A 19,872-nucleotide genomic window follows, 5' to 3' on the forward strand; every position below is an offset into this window, starting at 1 on the left:
TTTTATGGTTTTAGATTTTAAGACTTGAATCTCATTCCACATTCATAGAGTGTTTATAATTAGTAAACAACTAAGCCTAAATATTCCCAAAGTTATGCCTAATTTGAAAATAGATGTGCAATAAAATCAGTGAATTATAATTTAGCACTATTTATATTATTGTATAACATAGTAAAAGTTATATTAAAATGTTATAAATATGTATTTGAGTTATATAAGGTGTTAATAATGCTTAGCGTGAGTGTTTAAATAATGTAGATAATCATTTCATTAATGGATTTTGTGAATCTCTCAGCAGGCCTAGTTGAATCTTGGAATGATTAGCTTTTATGTTAAGCAGATGGGAAACTATTACAATGGCATTTAGTTTATATGATTATGATGATAACCATTTGTGAAAGAATAAAGTGATCCACTCTCAGGATTACCTCTTGTCTACCATATAACCATTTCCAAATGTTCAGTTCAGTTTGGAATACATATCTGCAACAGAAGTGGCTCTTGAGAGAACCACCAGCTATATTTTTTTCTTTTGCTTAATCAGTGAGTTTTAAGATCCTGAAAGAGCACATGTTGTATTTTAGGTTTTTTTTAAGGCAAGAAACAGTGAATGAGTGAATGAATGAATGGATGAATGAGTGAATGAATGAATAAATGAAATGGGTGAGCAGTAATCATACTAGTAGAGGTAAAAATCTTAAGATACAGAGAGAAAGCTCTTTTATACAGATAATCATGTAAAACAGATAACCAGGATAGAAATGTGTTATCTCTGAGTGTGGGCAGCAATAAGACATCAAACAAAAGAACTGGGAGTAGAGTACATACAGTAGAAATACTCTGGATATAGACGTGATGCTGATTTAGCAACAGCAAAATATGATGTTGTAAGTTGAGCTAGCTATTATATTATTCAAGAGAGAATTTCATTGTATCTTACATTGATATACGTAAAAATATTTGGGAGACAAAGTTGATTTTAGTCATATATACTGAACACTTTGCAGCAGAAAGTTTAGAAATATGAAATACCACTGAGAGAACAGTGTCAGGGTCTTATCACAACACACAGTAGTGGAAATATACTTTTAGAGTCATGAGATTTTGCAAAGTAAGTTGTATTTTGTGCCAAAGGACAGATGTTATATTGTCCTAAAGCAAGAAGAGAGAATGCCTGTGTATGTTATCACATAATAATGTAGGGTTAATTAACTGTTCTTTAGAGAACAGAAAAGGGGAAGAGAATGAAGAAAGAAAATATAACCGCCCAAGGAAAGCAAAATGAGCACTTCTCTGGCATTACTTTAATAAATTGTCTCTTTCTAAGTGTTCAGTAGTAACCTATGGCACCTAGGAAGCTCATGCGACTCACATGAGTTCCCCCTAGAAAATTATTTATTCACCCCAGACCACATTAGGATCAAGACCTAAAAATTTATAGCTTTCACTCCAATGCAGAGTTCCTCACTAAGATAATGTTCTATCCCTTGGGGAAGAATAACTTTAAAAGGTTAAGAAGTTTGTGGCAGAGCAATTAATTTCAAAAGTTGCTTTTAGTCAGGACTTTGAGCTATGTTAAAAAGATAGGTCACTGACTTGAAATTGTAATTTTTTTTTTTTTTTTAAAGATTTTATTTATTTATTTGACAGAGACAGACACAGCGAGAGAGGGAACACAAGCAGTGGGAGTGAGAGAGGGAGAAGCAGGCTTCCTGTGGAGCATGGAGCCTGATGCGGGGCTCGATCCCAGGACTCCGGGATCATGACCTGAGCCAAAGGCAGACGCTTAACGACTGAGCCACCCAGGTGCCCCGAAATTGTAATATTTTAAACTACATGTTTTATGTATTTTTTTATGAGTAAGAAACTTATATTTACAGTATTCCAGTGGAATCCAGGAATAAAGTCATAAATATTATATAGTAATTCCACTACTTTTTTTTCCCAACACATAAAATACAAGTGATGCAATGTGAAGATCATAGAAAATACATTATTAAAATTTATTATACATCCTTCATTCCAGAATGTTACATTTTTTCCAGAATGTATTATATTTTGAACTATAAGCAGATGAAACAAACTTCAATTGAACTATTAATAACTAATTGATGTAAAGAAGAAAAAACATATCAAATCATAATAGTCTCTTCGTAATGAACATATCAGTCTTGTGCAAGAAAAAAAAAAAAAACACATAACCATTGGTTTTAATTAGGTATCAACTAATATGTAAAAAGTTATATTAAAATAGTAATGATAGGGGCGCCTGGGTGGCTCAGTCGTTAAGCGTCTGCCTTCGGCTCAGGTCATGATCCCAGGGTCCTGGGATCGAGCCCCACATCGGGCTCCATACTCCACAGGAAGCCTGCTTCTCCCTCTCTCACTCCCACTGCTTGTGTTGCCTCTCTCACTGTGTCTGTCTCTGTCAAATAAATAAATAAAATCTTTAAAAAAAATAAAAAAAATAAAAAAAATAAAAAAGTAATGATAAAGCACTTTGTTCAACCACAAATCTAACATTAATTGATTAAAATGTTAAGAAATTAGGTGAGAGTAAGGAAATGAGGACTGTGTTTGTTTAATTAGAAACATCAGAGGTCTTTGCAAATATGCAGAAGTCTCCTGTTGAATTTCAGTTTTTAACATTTAAATTATTAATGTGTATTCTTAGAGAAGGAAACTAATGAGGGAGGAGGAGGAGGGAAAAGGAACAGGAGACAGTATGTGTTTATTATATCCCCTGAATCCCAGATTAGGGGTATTATGTGCAAGATTAAAAAAAAAAAAAAACTATAAAATATCTTTGAAGTCTGAAGTTGTCATAATTCCAAATCCATCAGCTATACTTTAGAGAGCCACATTGGGGTGTACCAAATATTTATGCACTGCAGGAGGCAAGTCAGTGGTTGAGAATTTCACTATTAATTGTTGGAAAGCCTCAAAACCCAATCAATTGATTAAAGTTGGAGATATATGGGGCATAGGAGAACCTCTTCTCTATCAGAGTTAATCTGTGTTCTTTTATCTGCCAATTAGGGTCCAGCTGAGAAAGAGACAGCCCTGGCAGCTGGTTTTAAAGGAAAAAAAAAAAAAAATCTCAGAGTGTACTAACATTAGTACAATTCTGGAAAAATACTGGCCCAAACCATTGTCCACACATTCGCATGTGTTGTGATTTCATCTCCATTAAAACTCTATCATTACTGTTCATTGAAGCTCTTTGTTCAAATAAAAAAGCAGTAATTACATATTGAAGGGAGACGGAAAGAAGATGAAGAAATGTGAATGGCTTCAATCATTTAGAAAATTCATCTGACAATAAAATGTAAGATTATCATTTGATCTAGTAATCACTTTCAGAAGTATATAGCCAACAAATATTTTTGGAGCTCTCACTATGTTCCAGTCCTGGTACTCAGTACTTAAACACATCAGTAATGCAGAGATTCCTACCCTGGGAGAGCTTACATTAATCCCAGTGGGAAGAAATATACAGTAAGCAGAAAACATGACTGATATATAATATGTTAGAAGGTGGCAAGACCTACACTCCTTTTTACAAAGAGAGAAAGAAAGTAAAGGTGAAGAACTATCAAAGGTGATTGGGAATGTGTAGAGAGATTGCAATATTAAATATGGAAATATGGTAGGCAGAACACTGGCCCCTCAAAGATGTCTCTATCTTTACTCTGGAAGCCTGTGAATATGTTACTTTATATGGCAAAAGGACTTCATACACGTGATTGAGGTTAAGGTCCTTAAGAAAAGGAAATTACCTTGGTGTCTCTAGATGGGACAATTCTGATCACATGGGTCCTTACAAAGGAAGAACTGATCCCAGCTGGGTGAGAGAGAGAAAAACGGAAGTGTGAGAAGGATTCAGCACCTCATTGCTGGTTCTAAAATGTAAAAATCTTCATGCAAGACCTAAGAAAGGCCTCTAGAAGCTGAGAAAAAGCAAGGGAATGGATTCTTCCCTAGAGGAATGAAGCCCTGCCCACAACTTGATTTTACCCCAGTGAGAACTATCTTAAACTTCTGACCTATAAAAGTGTTGGTAAATAAATTTGTGTTGTTTTAAGGCACTAATTTTGCAGTGATTTGTTAAAGCAACAATAAGATCTAATAAAGGAGTCAGATAGGGCATATTCAAAAGATGACATTTTAGTAAATTCTTGAAGGAGGTGAAGGAGTTAGCCAAATGCATATTATAGGGAAGAGCATTGCAGGCAGGGAGAACAGAAAGAGCAAAAGGATCAAGTTAGGGACATGACAAGCAGATTCCAGAAACAGTGAGGAAGCAAGTGTGACCAGAATTGCATGGACAGAGAAGGGCAGTAGGAGAAGATATCAGAGAAATTCAGCAGTCCCCCCTTGTCTTTGGTTTCGCTTTTCCTGGTTTCAGTTACCCACTGTCAGCTGTGGTCCAGAAGCAGATGATCCTCCTTCTGATGTATCATCAGCAGGTCAGTAGTAGCTTCATGATGTGTCACGACGCCCACATCATTCCCCTCACTTCATCTTATCATGCAGTCATTTTATTGTCCCACATCATCATAATAAGAAGGATGAGTACAGTACAATAAGATATATTAAGAAAGAGGGACCATATACACAATTTACATAACTTTTTTACAGCATACTTGTTATAATTGTTTTATCATTGCTGTTAATCTCGTGTGTCTAATTTATAAATTAAACTTTATTATAGGTATGCATGTATAAAAAATAACACCATATATAGAGGGTTCGGTACTCTCCGAGAATTTAGGCATCCACTGGGCGTCTTGGAGCATATCCTCCATGGATGGAGGGGCACTGTAACTGGAAGCAAGATCATGGAGGACCCCTGAATGAGATAAAGGGAAACTGGAAAGTTTTGAGCAGTGAAGTATCATAATTGATTTATGTCTCAAAAGGACTGTGTCTACTTCATTACTGTGAACAGAAAATAGAGGAGCAAAAATGAAAGCAGGGAGAACTGATAGACTGCCACAATGGCAATACAATGATTGATGATGACAGCATGGACCGGGGTGGTGGTGAAAGTGATAAGAAATGGCACAACCATGGGGGACCATGGATGGCTCAGTCAGTAAGCATCTGACTTTTGATTTTGGCTCAGGTCATGATCTCTGGGGTTGTGAGATGGAGCCCCACATTGGGCTCTGCGATCATTGCAGAGTCTGCTTGAGATTCTTTCCCTCTCTCACAGTTACTAAGAATTTGGAATTGTAATCAAATGAGATGTGGAAGGATACAGGTACAGGAACGAGAATGGGAAGATCAGGAATTGAATTTTGACATGCTAACCATGGTATTTCTATTGGGGATCTCAGTAGAGATCTAGAGGCCATTTTCACACACAGTCCGTAGTTCAAAAGACAAATATGGTTGGTTTTATAAATTTGGGAGACATCCAGCACAAAAGTGGCATTTAGAGCAATGAAACAGAATGAGGTTATCTGTGAAATAAATGTAGAAGAAAAGGGAAGAAGTGAGGACTAAAACCTGTAGTGCTTCAAAATTAAAAAGTCAGAGGGACCAGAAAGATAGAGAAGAAACAAACCAAACACATGCCAGTGTCCTGGAAAACAAGAGAAAATAAACATCTGTGTATAAGTATATCTATATATGAATAATACTTACTGATTATCTCAGAGGCAAAAAATCTAAAGGTCCAACTGGAGGTGGATTGTTTCATAAATTATGAATTATCATTACAATAATTATATGAATATGTTAGTTCTGAAGAATTCTCTATAATTGTTGTAGACTGAGAAAACCATGCCATGCAATAATATAGAAGCTGAGATCTTACTTAGATAAAAGTATAAATAACAAAAGCTACATGTGTAGAATATTCATATTTATAAACACGGACATATGTACAGTTAGGAAAGAATATAATCCAAGCCAGTGAGGCTTGAGGGAGGGCAGAAAAAAGCCGACACTGCAGAGAGCTAGTCAATTTCCTTTTATATATCTTTCAGTTTTAATTGATTGAATATATATTACTTTTTTATATAAATGTTCTTGTTGTTATTGAACAACAGTTTTGGGTTTTATTTGGGTCAGTTATGTGGAAAAGTCACAATATCTTGCAGCCCTCTCTCAAAGTGCTGGGAATCATTAGACAATCTCACATACCATCTCATTTCCATGCATAGCCTCTAACCTTTGCTTGATTCTCATTCTGAGATGCTTAAAAATTTGATTTGTTTTTTTTTTGTTTTTGTTTTTGTTTTTTTTGGCCACGCCTCAGGTTGCTAAATTCTGTCCTGAATGTAGGCACATCTCCTGGGCTATTGCTTTAAGTTGCCCAGGTACTGCTAGGTAATGCTTACTTAATTGGCTGTCTTGTCTTGCTGAAGCCTGTCCTGACATTTTTGGATCCCTGCCTATTTCATATGTCCCTCACGTAATCCTGCAATTTCCACATCTCTATTCAGTTATTCTTTTGGTCTGTATCAATACCATCCTTGTGTTTACTCTAGGTTTAAAACCAATTCAATGTGATGGAATGGAAAAGAAAAATTGCATCCATCCCTACTATGTATCAAGCAATGTGCTGAAATAAATCAGGTCCCTTGTCCTTAAGAAGTTTTTAGTGCAGTGAGCCAGAAAGAGCAACAGATCCACAGAGTAGGGGTAGTTCTGACAGAAGCATAATGTGAAACCAATTTTCCCTTGTTAGGAATTTTTCCCAGAGGAAAGGACACAAACTCTCAATCTATATTCCTGTTTCTCCGTTTCTATAAAAGGATAAAAACTACACACTTTCTAAAATTTAACACTCATCAAACTTTTTCTTTATTCATGTGTGTTCTGGATTTAATCTTATCACTCAATATAAATTGTTTTAAGGTTAGCAAACACCACCCAGTTATAACTTTATTTATTTACTTGTGTTTTTGGAGAAAGCTAATTTTAAAAACATGATTAAAGCTACCACAGCACAAGGGAGCAGAATGTAAAACTCTCAAATATTGGGTCCTAACTTTGGAAATGCAAGACATGGAAATACTGAAGCTTTTTCAATGGAGAGAAACTGTGGATTGAGACTCAAGGAAGATACAGTGCAAAGTATAAGTTTTCTTGCTAAGTTTTTCTGTGATGTATGGGGCTACTCAACCCAGAGTTGAGCACACATAACTCTGCAGGTTGAAATAAAAATTCTGTGGTCTACTATTGTGCACAATTTTTCCTCTCAGTTAAGCTTTTCAGGATGAAATGGTATTCTGAAATGTTTGAATCATAAAGACCAATTTACTCAGCTGTAAGTCTGAACTCATTCTTTACTTTGCCTTGTGTTTTTTAGCAGATTGAATAACCAGAGCTACCACTTTCTCAGTCACTCAGTTGAAATCGTATGCACTAATGATGATTTTTTCTTTTTCTATTTCCCCTTACTAAAAACTTTCTAAATTCTTGTGATTTGATCTCTTTAAAATATCTGCCGACCCCCACCCCTTCTCTCCATCACAGTTACCAGAGTTAATTCATGCCCTTGTACTTCCTGAGATTATTGCAGTTTCCCATAAGTGGTCTCATTACCTGTCTTCCTGTTTCTGTTCCATGCACATTCCATTTACACCATAGTTTAGTGTGTTATTTCTAAAATGTGAATTTTATCCTTTCCTAAATAAAACACTTGAGAGCTTCACAGAGCTTTCAGACGGAATATATCTTCACCTGTTTCCTGTCTATGCATCTAACCTAATCTTTGGGCACATCACCATTCACACGAAATTTTTAGCCCAACTAAACTGGATAATCTGGCTCCTCATGTGCCCATTGTCCACTGGCACTTCAAAGCACGATATCAAAAAAGTGAAAAGACAATTCACGGAGTGGGAGAAAATATTTACAAATCATATATCTAATACAGGTTTAGTATCTTTTCTGTATAAATTAACAAGCTGTTCATATATTAATATGGAAATGCAAGGTAACCTAAATAGCCAGAAAGGTACGAAAAAGAACAAGGTTGGAAGACTGGATATTCTAGATTTAAAAACTTACTACAAAGCTACAGTGATCAAGACCATGTGGTCCTGGGATAGAATAAACCTATAAATCAGTGGAATAGAAATGAAAGTTCAAAAATAAACCCATACTTTTTTAAAGATTATTTATTTATTTTAGAGAGGGAGAGCATGCATGTATAAGCAGGGGAGAAGCAAAAGGAGAGGAAGATAATCTCAGGCAGATTATCTCAGTGGGGACACTGAGCTTGGAGCCTGACACAGGTCTAGATCTCACAATACTGAGATCATGACCTGAGCAAAACCAAGATTCTGATGCTTAACTGACTGAGTCACCCAGGAGCTCCAATAAACCCATACTTTTAAGGTCAATTGATTTTCATTATGTGTGTCAGGATAATTCAACTCTTCAATTCTTACAACAAATCTTGAAAGGACAAATTGGATATACATATGCAAAAACTGAAATTGCATCCCAAGCTCAGCTCATATACAAAAATTAACATAAAGTGGATTAAAAAAAAAACTAAATTTAAGAGCTAAAACTATAAAACTCTTAGAATAAAACACAGGTGTAGATCTTTGTAACATTGGAATAGGCAATGTTTTTCTAGCAATGATGCCTGAAGCACATACAACTAAAAAAAAGATCAATTGAACTCTATCAACATTAAAAAATATGACACTTCAAAGCATGATATCAAGAAAGTGAAAAGACAATTCACAGAGTGGGAGAAAATATTTATAAATCATATATCTAATACGGGTCTAGTACCTAGAATTTATAAATAACACAACAATAAAAAGACCAGTAGCCCAATTGAAAAAAAAAATGGACAAAAAAATGAATACACATTTCTCAGAAGATACATGAATAACCAATAAGCACATGAAAAGATGATCAATATCACTAGCCATTAAGGAAATGCAAATTAAAACCATAATGAGCTACCACTGCAGACCCATTAGGATGACTAAAAGTCTAAAAAGAGAAAATACAAGTGTAGGTAAGGATGTAGAGAAGTTAGAACCCTCACACACTGCTGATGGAAGTTTAAAACGGTGTAGCCATTTTGAAAAGCATTTTGCAATTCTTCAAAATGTCACACATGTAATTACCATATTGATGTGGGAAACAAAGGCAGAAGAAAAATTATCCAATTTCCTTACTACTCACAGCCCATTGACAAGTCCCTGAAACAGGCATGTGACATTCCCCTAGGGACTCAAGTGCCTGAATGTGGACACTTTGCTAAGGGCAAAAGGCAATCTTAGCCTGACCCCCAGGATCCTGTAAGTCTACTTTAACATATAAAACTTCCTTTGGAAGCTTCCTTTATCCCTACCACCCAAGATACATGTTGGCAATCAGCCCCCAGGCATATGACCCACCGATATACATCCAAAGGGTCTCACTGAGTAAGGGACAGGCAGGGCTAGATAGGGACAGAGAGGTAGAGGGCTATGTGATTAGTCACAGAAATCCCAGAAACGCTGAGGCATAACGAAACCAGAGATAAGGGAACAAACCAGACCATCCTGTCCTGGCATTAGAGGTGGGGTCTTTTTATGACAGTCACCTTGTGACCAACAAAGAATAACGAAACCCCAAAGAAGAAGTAAGCCATTAAAGATGTTATCACCAGTCTTACTAAAACTAAGATGTCACAAGATTGTTAAGGCCACATGCTCCCTGGTCAGTTCTAAATAAAAGACTGTGGGTGGAGGGCCGCGTCGGCAACCTGGTCAGGACCCCTCTCACTCTTGAGAGCTTTTTCTACATCCTTGCTTAATAAAAGTCTATCACTTTGCTCACTCTCCTTTATCTGTGAGATTCATTCTTCGACTCCGTGAGACAAAAACCTCACTCTTCCTCTTCAATATGACCCAGAAATGGGGGTCTTAAGTATGTACCCAAGAGATACGGAAATATATGTGAAACAAAATCTCTAAACAAATGTGGCTGCCAAGGGCTGGGGATAGGAGGAGAAATGGAGACCGATTACTATTGAGCATGGGGTTTCCCTTCCAGGGCAATGCAAATATTCTGGAATTAGGGAGTTGTGATGGTTGTGCACCTTTAAGAATGTATTAAAAGCCAATGAGCTGTACATTTTAAAAGGATGTATATGTTGTGAATTATAGCTCAATAAAAATTAATAAACTACATAAATGAACTAAGCACACCAATTAAAAGGCAGAAATTGTTAGATTGGAAGTAAAATAATGTACCTTAAGTGAAAATGCATAAGAAGGCTGAAAGGATGAGAAATGATATACAGGCCTATCAACTATCAACATAAAAAAGCAAGTTTATGAATATCAAAGTATATTTCAATACAAAGTATATGACAAGAGTTAAAGGAGAAAAATTCATGATTTATTAAGAGCATACAAAAGTCCTAAATACATATAGACCTAATTATAGATCACAAAAATTCATGAAACAAAAATTGACATAAGAGGAACAGGGAAATACGCAGTGGTGGTAAATTTAACAAATCACTCTCTGTAACTGATATAATACACAAACTTATAAAAAGAGAGAAAAAAACTTGTGCTATCCAACAATTTGACCAAGGTGACTTTACAAAACACTAAGCCTGACAACTGCTTAAATACATTCTTGTCAAGTACACGAGGAATCTTCACTAAGAGAGCATATATTTGATAACACGAGTCTCAATAAATTTCCAAAGAATAAAAACTTACAGAGTATGTTATTAAACCGGGAAAATATTATAGCCCAGAACCTCTTATAGAACTACATGACATAGGGGCGCCTGGGTGGCTCGGTTGGTTAAGTGCCTGCCTTCAGCACAGGTCATGATCCGAGGGTCCTGGGATTGAGCCCCACATAGGCATCCCTGCTCAGCAGAGAGCCTGCTTCTCCATCTGTCTCTGCCCCTGCCCCTGTCCTTGCCCCTCCCCTTACCCCTCCCCTTGCCCCTCCTCCTGCCCGTGCTCACTCACTCTCTCTCAATCTGTCAAATAAATAAAATCTTTAAAAAAAAGAAAGACATGACATATTTTTTCATAATATATTAGCAAATAGAATCCAGAATTATATGAAATGAATAGCATACCATGAGCAAGTGACATCTATCCCAGGTTTGCTTTACATTCAAAAATCAAACAATGCAATTAACCATCTTAAGGCAATTAAGGAAAATAATTACACAGTTATCTCAATAAATTCGTAAGAGGTATTTCAATAGAAGTTAATGTACATTTATGACACAAACACTAAGCACATTAAGAATAAAAGAAAACTTTCAACCTGATAAGCAGGATTTACAAAGAGCTAAAGTTAACATACTTTGCACTGAAAGATAAATATCCAAATATCTTTCCTGCTAACACCAAGAAAAAAGGAAGTATATTCATTTTTACTTATATTCAACGTTGTATTGAAAGTTCTAAACTACAATAAAACAAAAAACAAACAAACAAACAAAATATATAGTTTGGAAAGGAAGAAGTAAACCTGCTTGTATTCACAAAACCGTATTTGTTTACCTAGAAAATACTAAGGAAACTATGTATATAGACACACAGCGCGCGCACACACACACAGAGTAACTACTCTTCTGATGAATTTGGCAAAGTCAGAGTATTCAAGGACAATATTTGAAAACTGAATGCATTTCTACACACTAGCAACAAAAAATTAAAAATTAACTTAAGACATTGAACAATACCATTTATGAGGGCATCAAAAAGCCTAAATAATTGGGAATAAATTTGAAGAAAGATGTGTAAGGATCTCTTTACTGAAAACTATAAACCATTGCTTGGAAAATTAGAAAAGCAAAACAAAAAAAGTTATAGCACACTTGAAAATTGGAAGTGACCATAAAATTACCATCTTCCCCCAAATTGATCCATAGAGTAAATAGAATTCCAGTCAACTTTAGAAATTAACAGGCTGATTCTAAAAATTATACGAAAATTACTGATGACTTACAATAGCCAACATAGTTTTAGAAAAGAAGTACATAATTGGTACATTTAAACTATTTGATTACAGGTTTCACAAGAAAACTACACTGGTATAAATACAGGCATACAGATTAAAGGGGCAGAATAGAGAATCCAAAAATAGACCCCACACAAAGATTAATGGTAACTTGAATTAACAAAGGTTCTAACGTAATTTAATAATTTAATTAAGTGACACAATGTAATACGGACATTTCTTCAAAATTTCTAGGAAGCAGCTGATGGAGCTCCAAAATTCTAATAGCAGGAAGCCAGGTAAGAAAGCCACTCATCAGTAAACACATCCTAACTTTTATATAAAAAATGAAAGGATAACACAGACTGCAGAAAAAAAAAAAAAAAAAAAAAAAGAGAGAGAATCCAGAGGCTGGATTCATGAAAATTATTCCTACATCTTGAGAACTAGTTAAGGAACTTCTAGTATCTGCTAGACTGAATTTCAAAATCCCATTGAGCAGAGAATCCTTTGTGTCTCTAACTTCATCCTTTTTGAATATACAGTGGTTTATTTTGTTTTGTTTTGTTGGTTTTAGTGCCTGTCCCATCATTGTGTGTGTGGTGAGAAAATAACATGTTTTTATAGTTTCACATAACTACAGACCAGAAAGAATTTTATTTAAGGATATGAACTTACGGACTTATATCCAAAGAGCTTCATCTACACTTGGACTTGGATTAGATAATGAGATCCAGTATTTTGAGCTAACACTATAATGGGATGATACTTGTGAAGACCTTGGGTAAGGATGAGCGTATTTTGTAGGAGGAATATGAATCTCTGGGCTGTCAGAGGGTGGCCTAGAGTGGGCAGTGACTGGAATTACCCATAATGATTGCTGCTTCAAGCTATTTACACACATATATAATTTCTTCTTAAGTGTGCCTGGGACAGTAACTCCTAATTAGATAAAAGTGATGGGTTGTCATTTTGAAAAATAGATTATAAAAGGATATTGGCTTTCATAAGGCTTGCCCATTCTTGTCATCTGTAACTCTGTTGCAGTCTCACTTTCCTTCTTGGTGCTCTGAGAGAAGCAAGCTGCTTGTATAGGAATCCTTATAAAGAAGCTCACAGGACAAGAAACTGATGTGTCCAGCCAGTAGACAGTGTGAACCTGAAGCTTATTAACAGACATGTGAGTGAACTTGGATGTGGATTCTATGCATAATTTATCCCTGAGATAATTCCACCCCACTGAACAAATTGATCACAGTCTTATGAAAAATTCTGAATCAGACACACTCAAAGAGGCCATGGAGTCCTGACTTACAGAAACTATGAGATAATATCTGTTGTTTTAAGTCACTGAGTTTTTGAACAATAATGAATCCCCTAATGATGCATAAGGATGTATCTCAAAAGAGAATGCTGAATGAAATCAGCCAAATAGAAAACAAGTACATATGTTGATTCCATTTGTAAAATATATAGAATGTAAATGTATAGACATGCAAAATGTAAGCTGTGATTGGAGAAATCAAATCAGTGGTTGTCGGGATCAGGGCTGCAAGTTAGTGACTGCAATATTTTCATTATCTTGATTGAGATGGTTTATAAAGTTTCAAATATCATCAAGTATGCATTTATTATAAGTCCATTATATGTCACATAAAATGTCCTATTTTTATTGTTAATAAATATAAAAAATTATTAAGCACCAAGAGTATACTGCAATGGTTGCTATGTAAAACATAATTATCGATATAGCCTCCCTGCCGTTGAGATTACAATAAAAAATGCAATACAAAAACAATGCTGTAAGCCCACCTTAAAATTTCCTTAACTTTGAAATGGCTATTTTAGCAAATGAGTGAGGTTAAATGACTTGTTCTTTCAGGTACAATGTTAATAAGGCTTTGAACATGACCTAAGGAATGTTTTATTTGTACCCACACATTTCCCTCAATTATATTAGGCTTGGTAAGAAAAGGAACATTTGTAAGTTTGGTAAGAACAATGGCTTATATCATATTCCTTTGTAGGACCTTAAACTTTAAATTTTAAAATAAACTCTTTACTTTCAAAAGTAAAGTTTTATGATTTGTCTATAGCTTGCTAGATAAAGAAATATTCAAATTATTTTCCATTGTGTATTTTCATTGGATCTAGTTAGATATCTTTAAAATGTTCTTTCCAATCCCTTATAAAACTAGGGTCCTTCAATCAATTAACTGTAATCTGGAGCAAACTTTGGAGTGATAGAACATGACTGGCAGTGTTTCTCCTACAAAAAAAATTAAAACAGCATTTATTTTGCACTTACTATACTCCCCCAAATATCCATGCTTTATTACATTATTTTACTTAGAAAAATGGACTTTGCTAACATGAATAAATTAAGGAGAGATTGTCCTTGATTATCCTGGTGTGCCCAATGTAACAAGTGTTTTGGTAAGATATATAGGAAGAGTCAGATAAAATATATGATGAGAGAAGCAGAGGGTCCATGGAAGAGACAGAGACATCTGAAGATGCTATGCTGCTTGGCTTACAGATTTTGGAATGGAATACGATCTAAGGAAAACAGGCAGCTTCTTAAATCTTGAAGAGAAATAGATTTTCCCTTAGAGCTTCCAAAATGAATGAAACTATGTTGATACCTTAATTTTAGAACTTACGACTTCCAGAACTGTAAGATAATAAATTTGTTATTTAAGCCACTAAGTTGATGATAATTTGTTATAGCAGCAGTAGGAAGATGATAGAGTTGTATACGTCATATATCCTGCTAAAATATTAACATATTTTAAGTAACTTTTGAGGTAGATATTACTCTTATCCCCATATTGTTTAAATTAGCAAGCTGAATCTTCTTGTTAATTTGTCCAAAGTTATAAAGCTATTAAGTAAGAGAATTTAGATTTGAATACTTTAACTTCAGAACCTGGAGTCTTATACTTTAGCCAAATGACATTACTGTACACACACATACATAGTTATTGAAGACTAAATGAGCACTAGGTTTGTATGTAAATGATGAATCACTAAATTCCACTCCTGAAGCCAATATTACACTATATGTTAACCAACTAGAATTTAAAAAAAAAACCTTAAAAAAGACTAAATGTATAAAATTGTATATACACTTTCACATTTTCTGCAATAGTCATACATTAAACACCAAACTTAAGATTAAACATTAATGATAGGTCTCCTCTTAAATAAATGTTAACAATTGGAGGCTGTTGAATTATTGTACAATATTTTTATATTTTTTCTTCTCATATTCATAATGTTTCTTATAAAATTTATCAAGATCTCATCTATATGCATGATTGCAGGGGCATATAAGTGATTCTTGGGTCTGCTTCATAGTTCAGCAGCTATACGCAATGAACACTTACTAAACACCAGCTAACTTAAACAACTATTAAAGACCAGGCAATATAACAGTAAGTGTAAATTCGAGAACAAAAAAAAAGTGGCATTCATGCTTAAGTTCCAAAGCCTACAGGATGAGATCAGATCAGGAGAGGTCTGAAGGGGTAGGTAGGGCTTAAGTCCTTGAATGGCATGTCAAACAATTTAAAGTTTTTGCTGAAAAAAAGAAAAAAAAAATCTGTGCAAATGTGCTGACCTTGAAAAGGAGGTGTCTATAGAGAGAGAACACACACAGAAGACAGAAGCACTATTTAATTCTAGGGGGATAAAACAATGTGGAATTTGAGTTAAAAGAGGCAAGGTTGTAGAAAACCTGACAAGTTAAGAGTCTGCATTAAAAAAAAAAAAAAAAAAAGTGTGTGTGGGGGAGGTGGGGGGAGCTTCAAGATGCAACATGGGGACACATTACAGAGATAATAAATAGGTATTATATTAAAAACTTAGAAATGGATTGATTTTATAACTTAAGAAATAGGAATCAGTAGAGTCAAGGGTGGCAATTTGTTTACTATCTTGGGAACTAGGGAGATAATTATGCCTTTTACAGTTTAAAAATAATACAGGAGATACTGAAGGGTAGGTGAGGGTTTTAATATAGAAGATGATAAGATATTTGGGAATGACTGAGTTTTGAGCTATCTATAAACTCATAAATGGATCTGGACAGTTGACAGATAAGTGGGACATCCAAAATAAAAGATAATCTAAAGGCTTTTATATACGGTAATTAAATCCAGAAAACACGGGGCACCTGGGTGGCTCAGTCGTTAAGCATCTGCCTTCCGCTTGGGTCATGATCCCAGGGTCCTGGGATGGAGCCCTGCATCGGGCTCCCTGCTCCGCGGGAAGCCTGCTTCTCCCGCTCCCACTCCCCCTGCTTGTGTTCCCTCTCTCGCTGTGTCTCTCTCTGTCAAATAAATAAATAAAAGCTTTAAAAAATAAATAAATCCAGAAAACACTTCTAAAAACTTGGAACCATTGATACTTAAAGAAAGATCAGATAACCACACACATATATTAAAAAAATAAGAGGAGTAAAACAAAAAAAGAATGAACTTTCTGGAGAGTTTTGTGAAACCCTTTCTCTTTTTCAACAAGGTCTAGGATAACACTTGGAGATACTGCTGCTCTTTGGGAATCCCTCCAAAATAATATGAGTTTGGGATGGTGGGAGGTGATGAGAAGCTAAAGCAGAAAAATGCCTGGATTTCAGAGCCCAACAGCTACGGCTCAAAATTCTTGGAGCCTGGACAGGAATATGTGGGCGTTGGGGTGGGCACCCCAAGCCAAGGCGGCAGATGCTGGGAAGCAGGGCAGGAGCAGGAGGGATTCAAAAAAGCCAGTAGCCAGAAGGGACAAGGACTCAGACCGGAACAACAGGCTGTGAAGATGAAGATGCTTGGAATGTTTACTCCCCTACCTCTCTGCCAAAATTAGAGGGAGAGAGTTGAGTTGAGGCAGTCCAGGGGCGGGGGTGTGCCTCTATTACCAGCTGAAACAGATGCATATGCTCTACGGAAGAAATTTTCACTAAGTGGGGACCATAGGAACAGTATCTATGAAAATGAAGCTGTCTTCACAACAACAACAAAACATATGAAACACATGAAAAGGCAGACCAACACAAGTGGGAACTGAAGTTGAAAAACAACTGATTTGTAATGATCAAAAACTGCAGATGTACAACCAGACTACAGAAAAATTACGCTGCACACAAAATGATTAGAGAAATACAGGATGCAAGTACAAAGATGCTCAAATAACAAGGAACCATCAGGAATGAAGAGGCTTTTGAAAAATACCATCTGGAAGTAAAAAAAAAAAAATATTACAGGAATCAAAATTTTAGCAGATGAATTAAACAGTGGATTTGACACGGTAAAGAAAATCAGAGTACACTGGAAGATAAGGGCATAATGAGTAGAATCAAAGAGAAGCAAAAGCAAGTGTTCTTTTCTACCTTCCAAACGTATCTTTTTTTTTTTTTTTTTTTAAGATTTTATTTATTTATTTGACAGAGAGAGGCACAGCGAGAGAGGGAACACAAGCAGGGGGAGTGGGAGAGGGAGAAGCAGGATCCCGCAGAGCAGGGAGCCCAATGTGGGACTCGATCCAGGACTCAGGGACCATGACCTGAGCCGAAGGCAGACACTTAATGACTGAGCCACCCAGGCGCCCCTTCCAAATGTATCCTTGCTGCTGACAAACACTACAGTATTACGTATCGGACTTCAAGAAACTCATCACTTACGCAGTGGAGGAGGGATCACTGCCTAGAGAAGGACAGATAGATGCAGAGCATCAGTAAAGGCTTAATTGTTATTTATTTACATGAACTATTCATAGGTACTCAATACTGAAGAAAAAAGGAAAAAAAGAAGGGTGGGAGTTAAAGAGGAGGGGATGAAGGGAAGGAGAGAGAAAACAGGGGAAAAGAGGGGAAAAATTCATGTAGGGACCAGAGATAATACTATGGTCAAATTAAAATGGAGGAAGAAACATGGAGTAATGAATAGTGTCATATACTGTCAGTGTGTTAATTTAGAAAATTAGTAAACAACAGCTGGTTGTATTTACATAAAATAAGCCCACAGACTTTTCTTACGTAGATAACATATTAATATATGACTATATTAAAATACGACCATAGAATGCGTGCTTTGGAGTATATCTTTGTAGTACTGAATAATGGAAATATCTTATATTTTCAATTTTTTTCACTTAAAAAGTATAAATAATAGTAATTAATAGTCAAGATAGTGATGGGGTAAAGACTAGTGATGCTAGTTAATCGCTTATAATGCTCAGTAAAAAACGACCAGTGCTTCAAAAGTGGATATTAATAAAATATTATATAATTACATAATACTTTAGCAGTCACATGTTTTTACACAAATGTTGAAAAAGAAAATGCAAATATAATGCAAAAATAGGTTTACATGGATAACTGTGTTGTTGTTTTGTTTCTCTTTCTACACAATGTATATTAAAGCTGATAGAGGTTCACAGTAAAAAGCAATGCAATTTGGACAGGTTACATTATGAATCAAGCTCAAATGTACTGCTATACCAGGACAGATGGTGTCCAAATAATAACCTTAGACAACTGATGAAAGAAAGAGTCAAATGGGTTGGCGTGGGCCTCTGTCTGCTTATCTAGAGCATCCAAAAACATACAGAATGAAGAATCGGGCATTGTGTTTCAAAGACATTATGGTCTAAATTGTTGGCATTATGAGAGGCATTGAGATGAAAGTTCCATTCCTCCTTGATCAAAGTAAAAATAGGTAGAGAATCACCCAGTAAATATAGCTCTAAGTTGTCATGAAGACTGACCTTTCGTCTCTTCTATATTTCTAAACTAAAGTAGGTTTTATATTTGAAGTTCTTTAAAACACTAGGGCTCTTATATAAAGAATGCTTAAAAATAATTAAAATTTCTAAAATTAATTAGAATTTTAGTCAGACTGATGAGGAAAAAGAGAGGGCAAAAGTTTTCAATACTAGGAATGAGAGGACGTCATTTAAGTTTTACAAATAGTAAAAAGAAAATAAGAGGATAATATGAACAACTTTATTCCAATAAATTCAGCAACTTATGAAATGAACAAATTCCTTGAAGATACAAATTACCAAATCTCACTCAAGAAGATACGTAATACAAATAGCCCTAACCTATTAAAACTTGAATTTGTAATTTGAACTTTCTCAAAAGACAATCCATCAATCAAACATATGAAAACACCTTCAGGCTCAGATGGCTTCACTGGTAATTTCAATTAAACACTAAAAATACATACGTACATACATACATACATACATACATACAAAAACAATCCTACCCAAACTCTTCCAGGAAATTGAAAGGGTGAATTAAAATATTTTCCAACTCATTTCCGCTATTATTCTGATACTAAAATAAGACAAAAATATTACCATAAAAGTATAAGTCAGTATCACTTGTGGATAAAAATTCTAAACAATTTATCCAGCAAATCAAATTGAGCAATGTATTAAAAAGCTAATACATCATGACAAAGTTGAGAATATCTCAGGAATGCAATGCAGATTTAATACTTACTTGAAAATCAAATGAGATTCACTGTAACAAGCTAAGAAAATATACAAATATTTCAATAGACACACATAAGCATTTGCCAAAATCTAACATCCATTTCTGATAAAAACAACAAACTAGAAACAGAAGGAAGCATATTCAACCTGACAAAGGCAATCTACGAAAAATTTCATCCACCTCGTGATTATGAAAGATGAATGCTTTCCCCCTAAGATCAGGAACATAACAAAAGTATATGCTATCACCACTTGTATTTAACATTTTAGGTAAAATTTTAGACAAGGAAATAAGGCAGAAAATATAAATATGATGTCTCTGTATTAGAAAATGAGAAGTAAACCTGTGTGAATTCACAGACGATCATATTATCTATGTAAAAAACACCCACTGAATCAACAAACATGCTAATAGAAATTATA

General features: G+C 35.2%; 1 protein-coding gene across 5 annotated transcripts in view; it reads right to left on the reverse strand.

Moving 5' to 3' along the window:
* The window catches only part of CDH18 (cadherin 18), a 574,093-nt gene that overhangs the window by 240,554 nt on the left and 313,667 nt on the right, over nucleotides 1–19,872 (reverse strand). The window contains exon 1 of one of the 5 annotated variants that reach the window (XM_032415426.1): nucleotides 3,780–3,881. The exons of the other annotated variants lie outside the window; for them this stretch is intronic. The gene's annotated coding sequence lies outside the window, so the exon portion shown is untranslated. Of the gene's footprint in view, nucleotides 1–3,779; nucleotides 3,882–19,872 lie in introns of those variants that run through there. 5 annotated transcript variants of the gene reach the window in all.

This window comes from Phoca vitulina, unplaced genomic scaffold (genome assembly GCF_004348235.1).
Source record: "Phoca vitulina isolate PV1807 unplaced genomic scaffold, GSC_HSeal_1.0 scaffold17, whole genome shotgun sequence".
NCBI classification, from domain to species: Eukaryota; Metazoa; Chordata; class Mammalia; order Carnivora; family Phocidae; genus Phoca; species Phoca vitulina.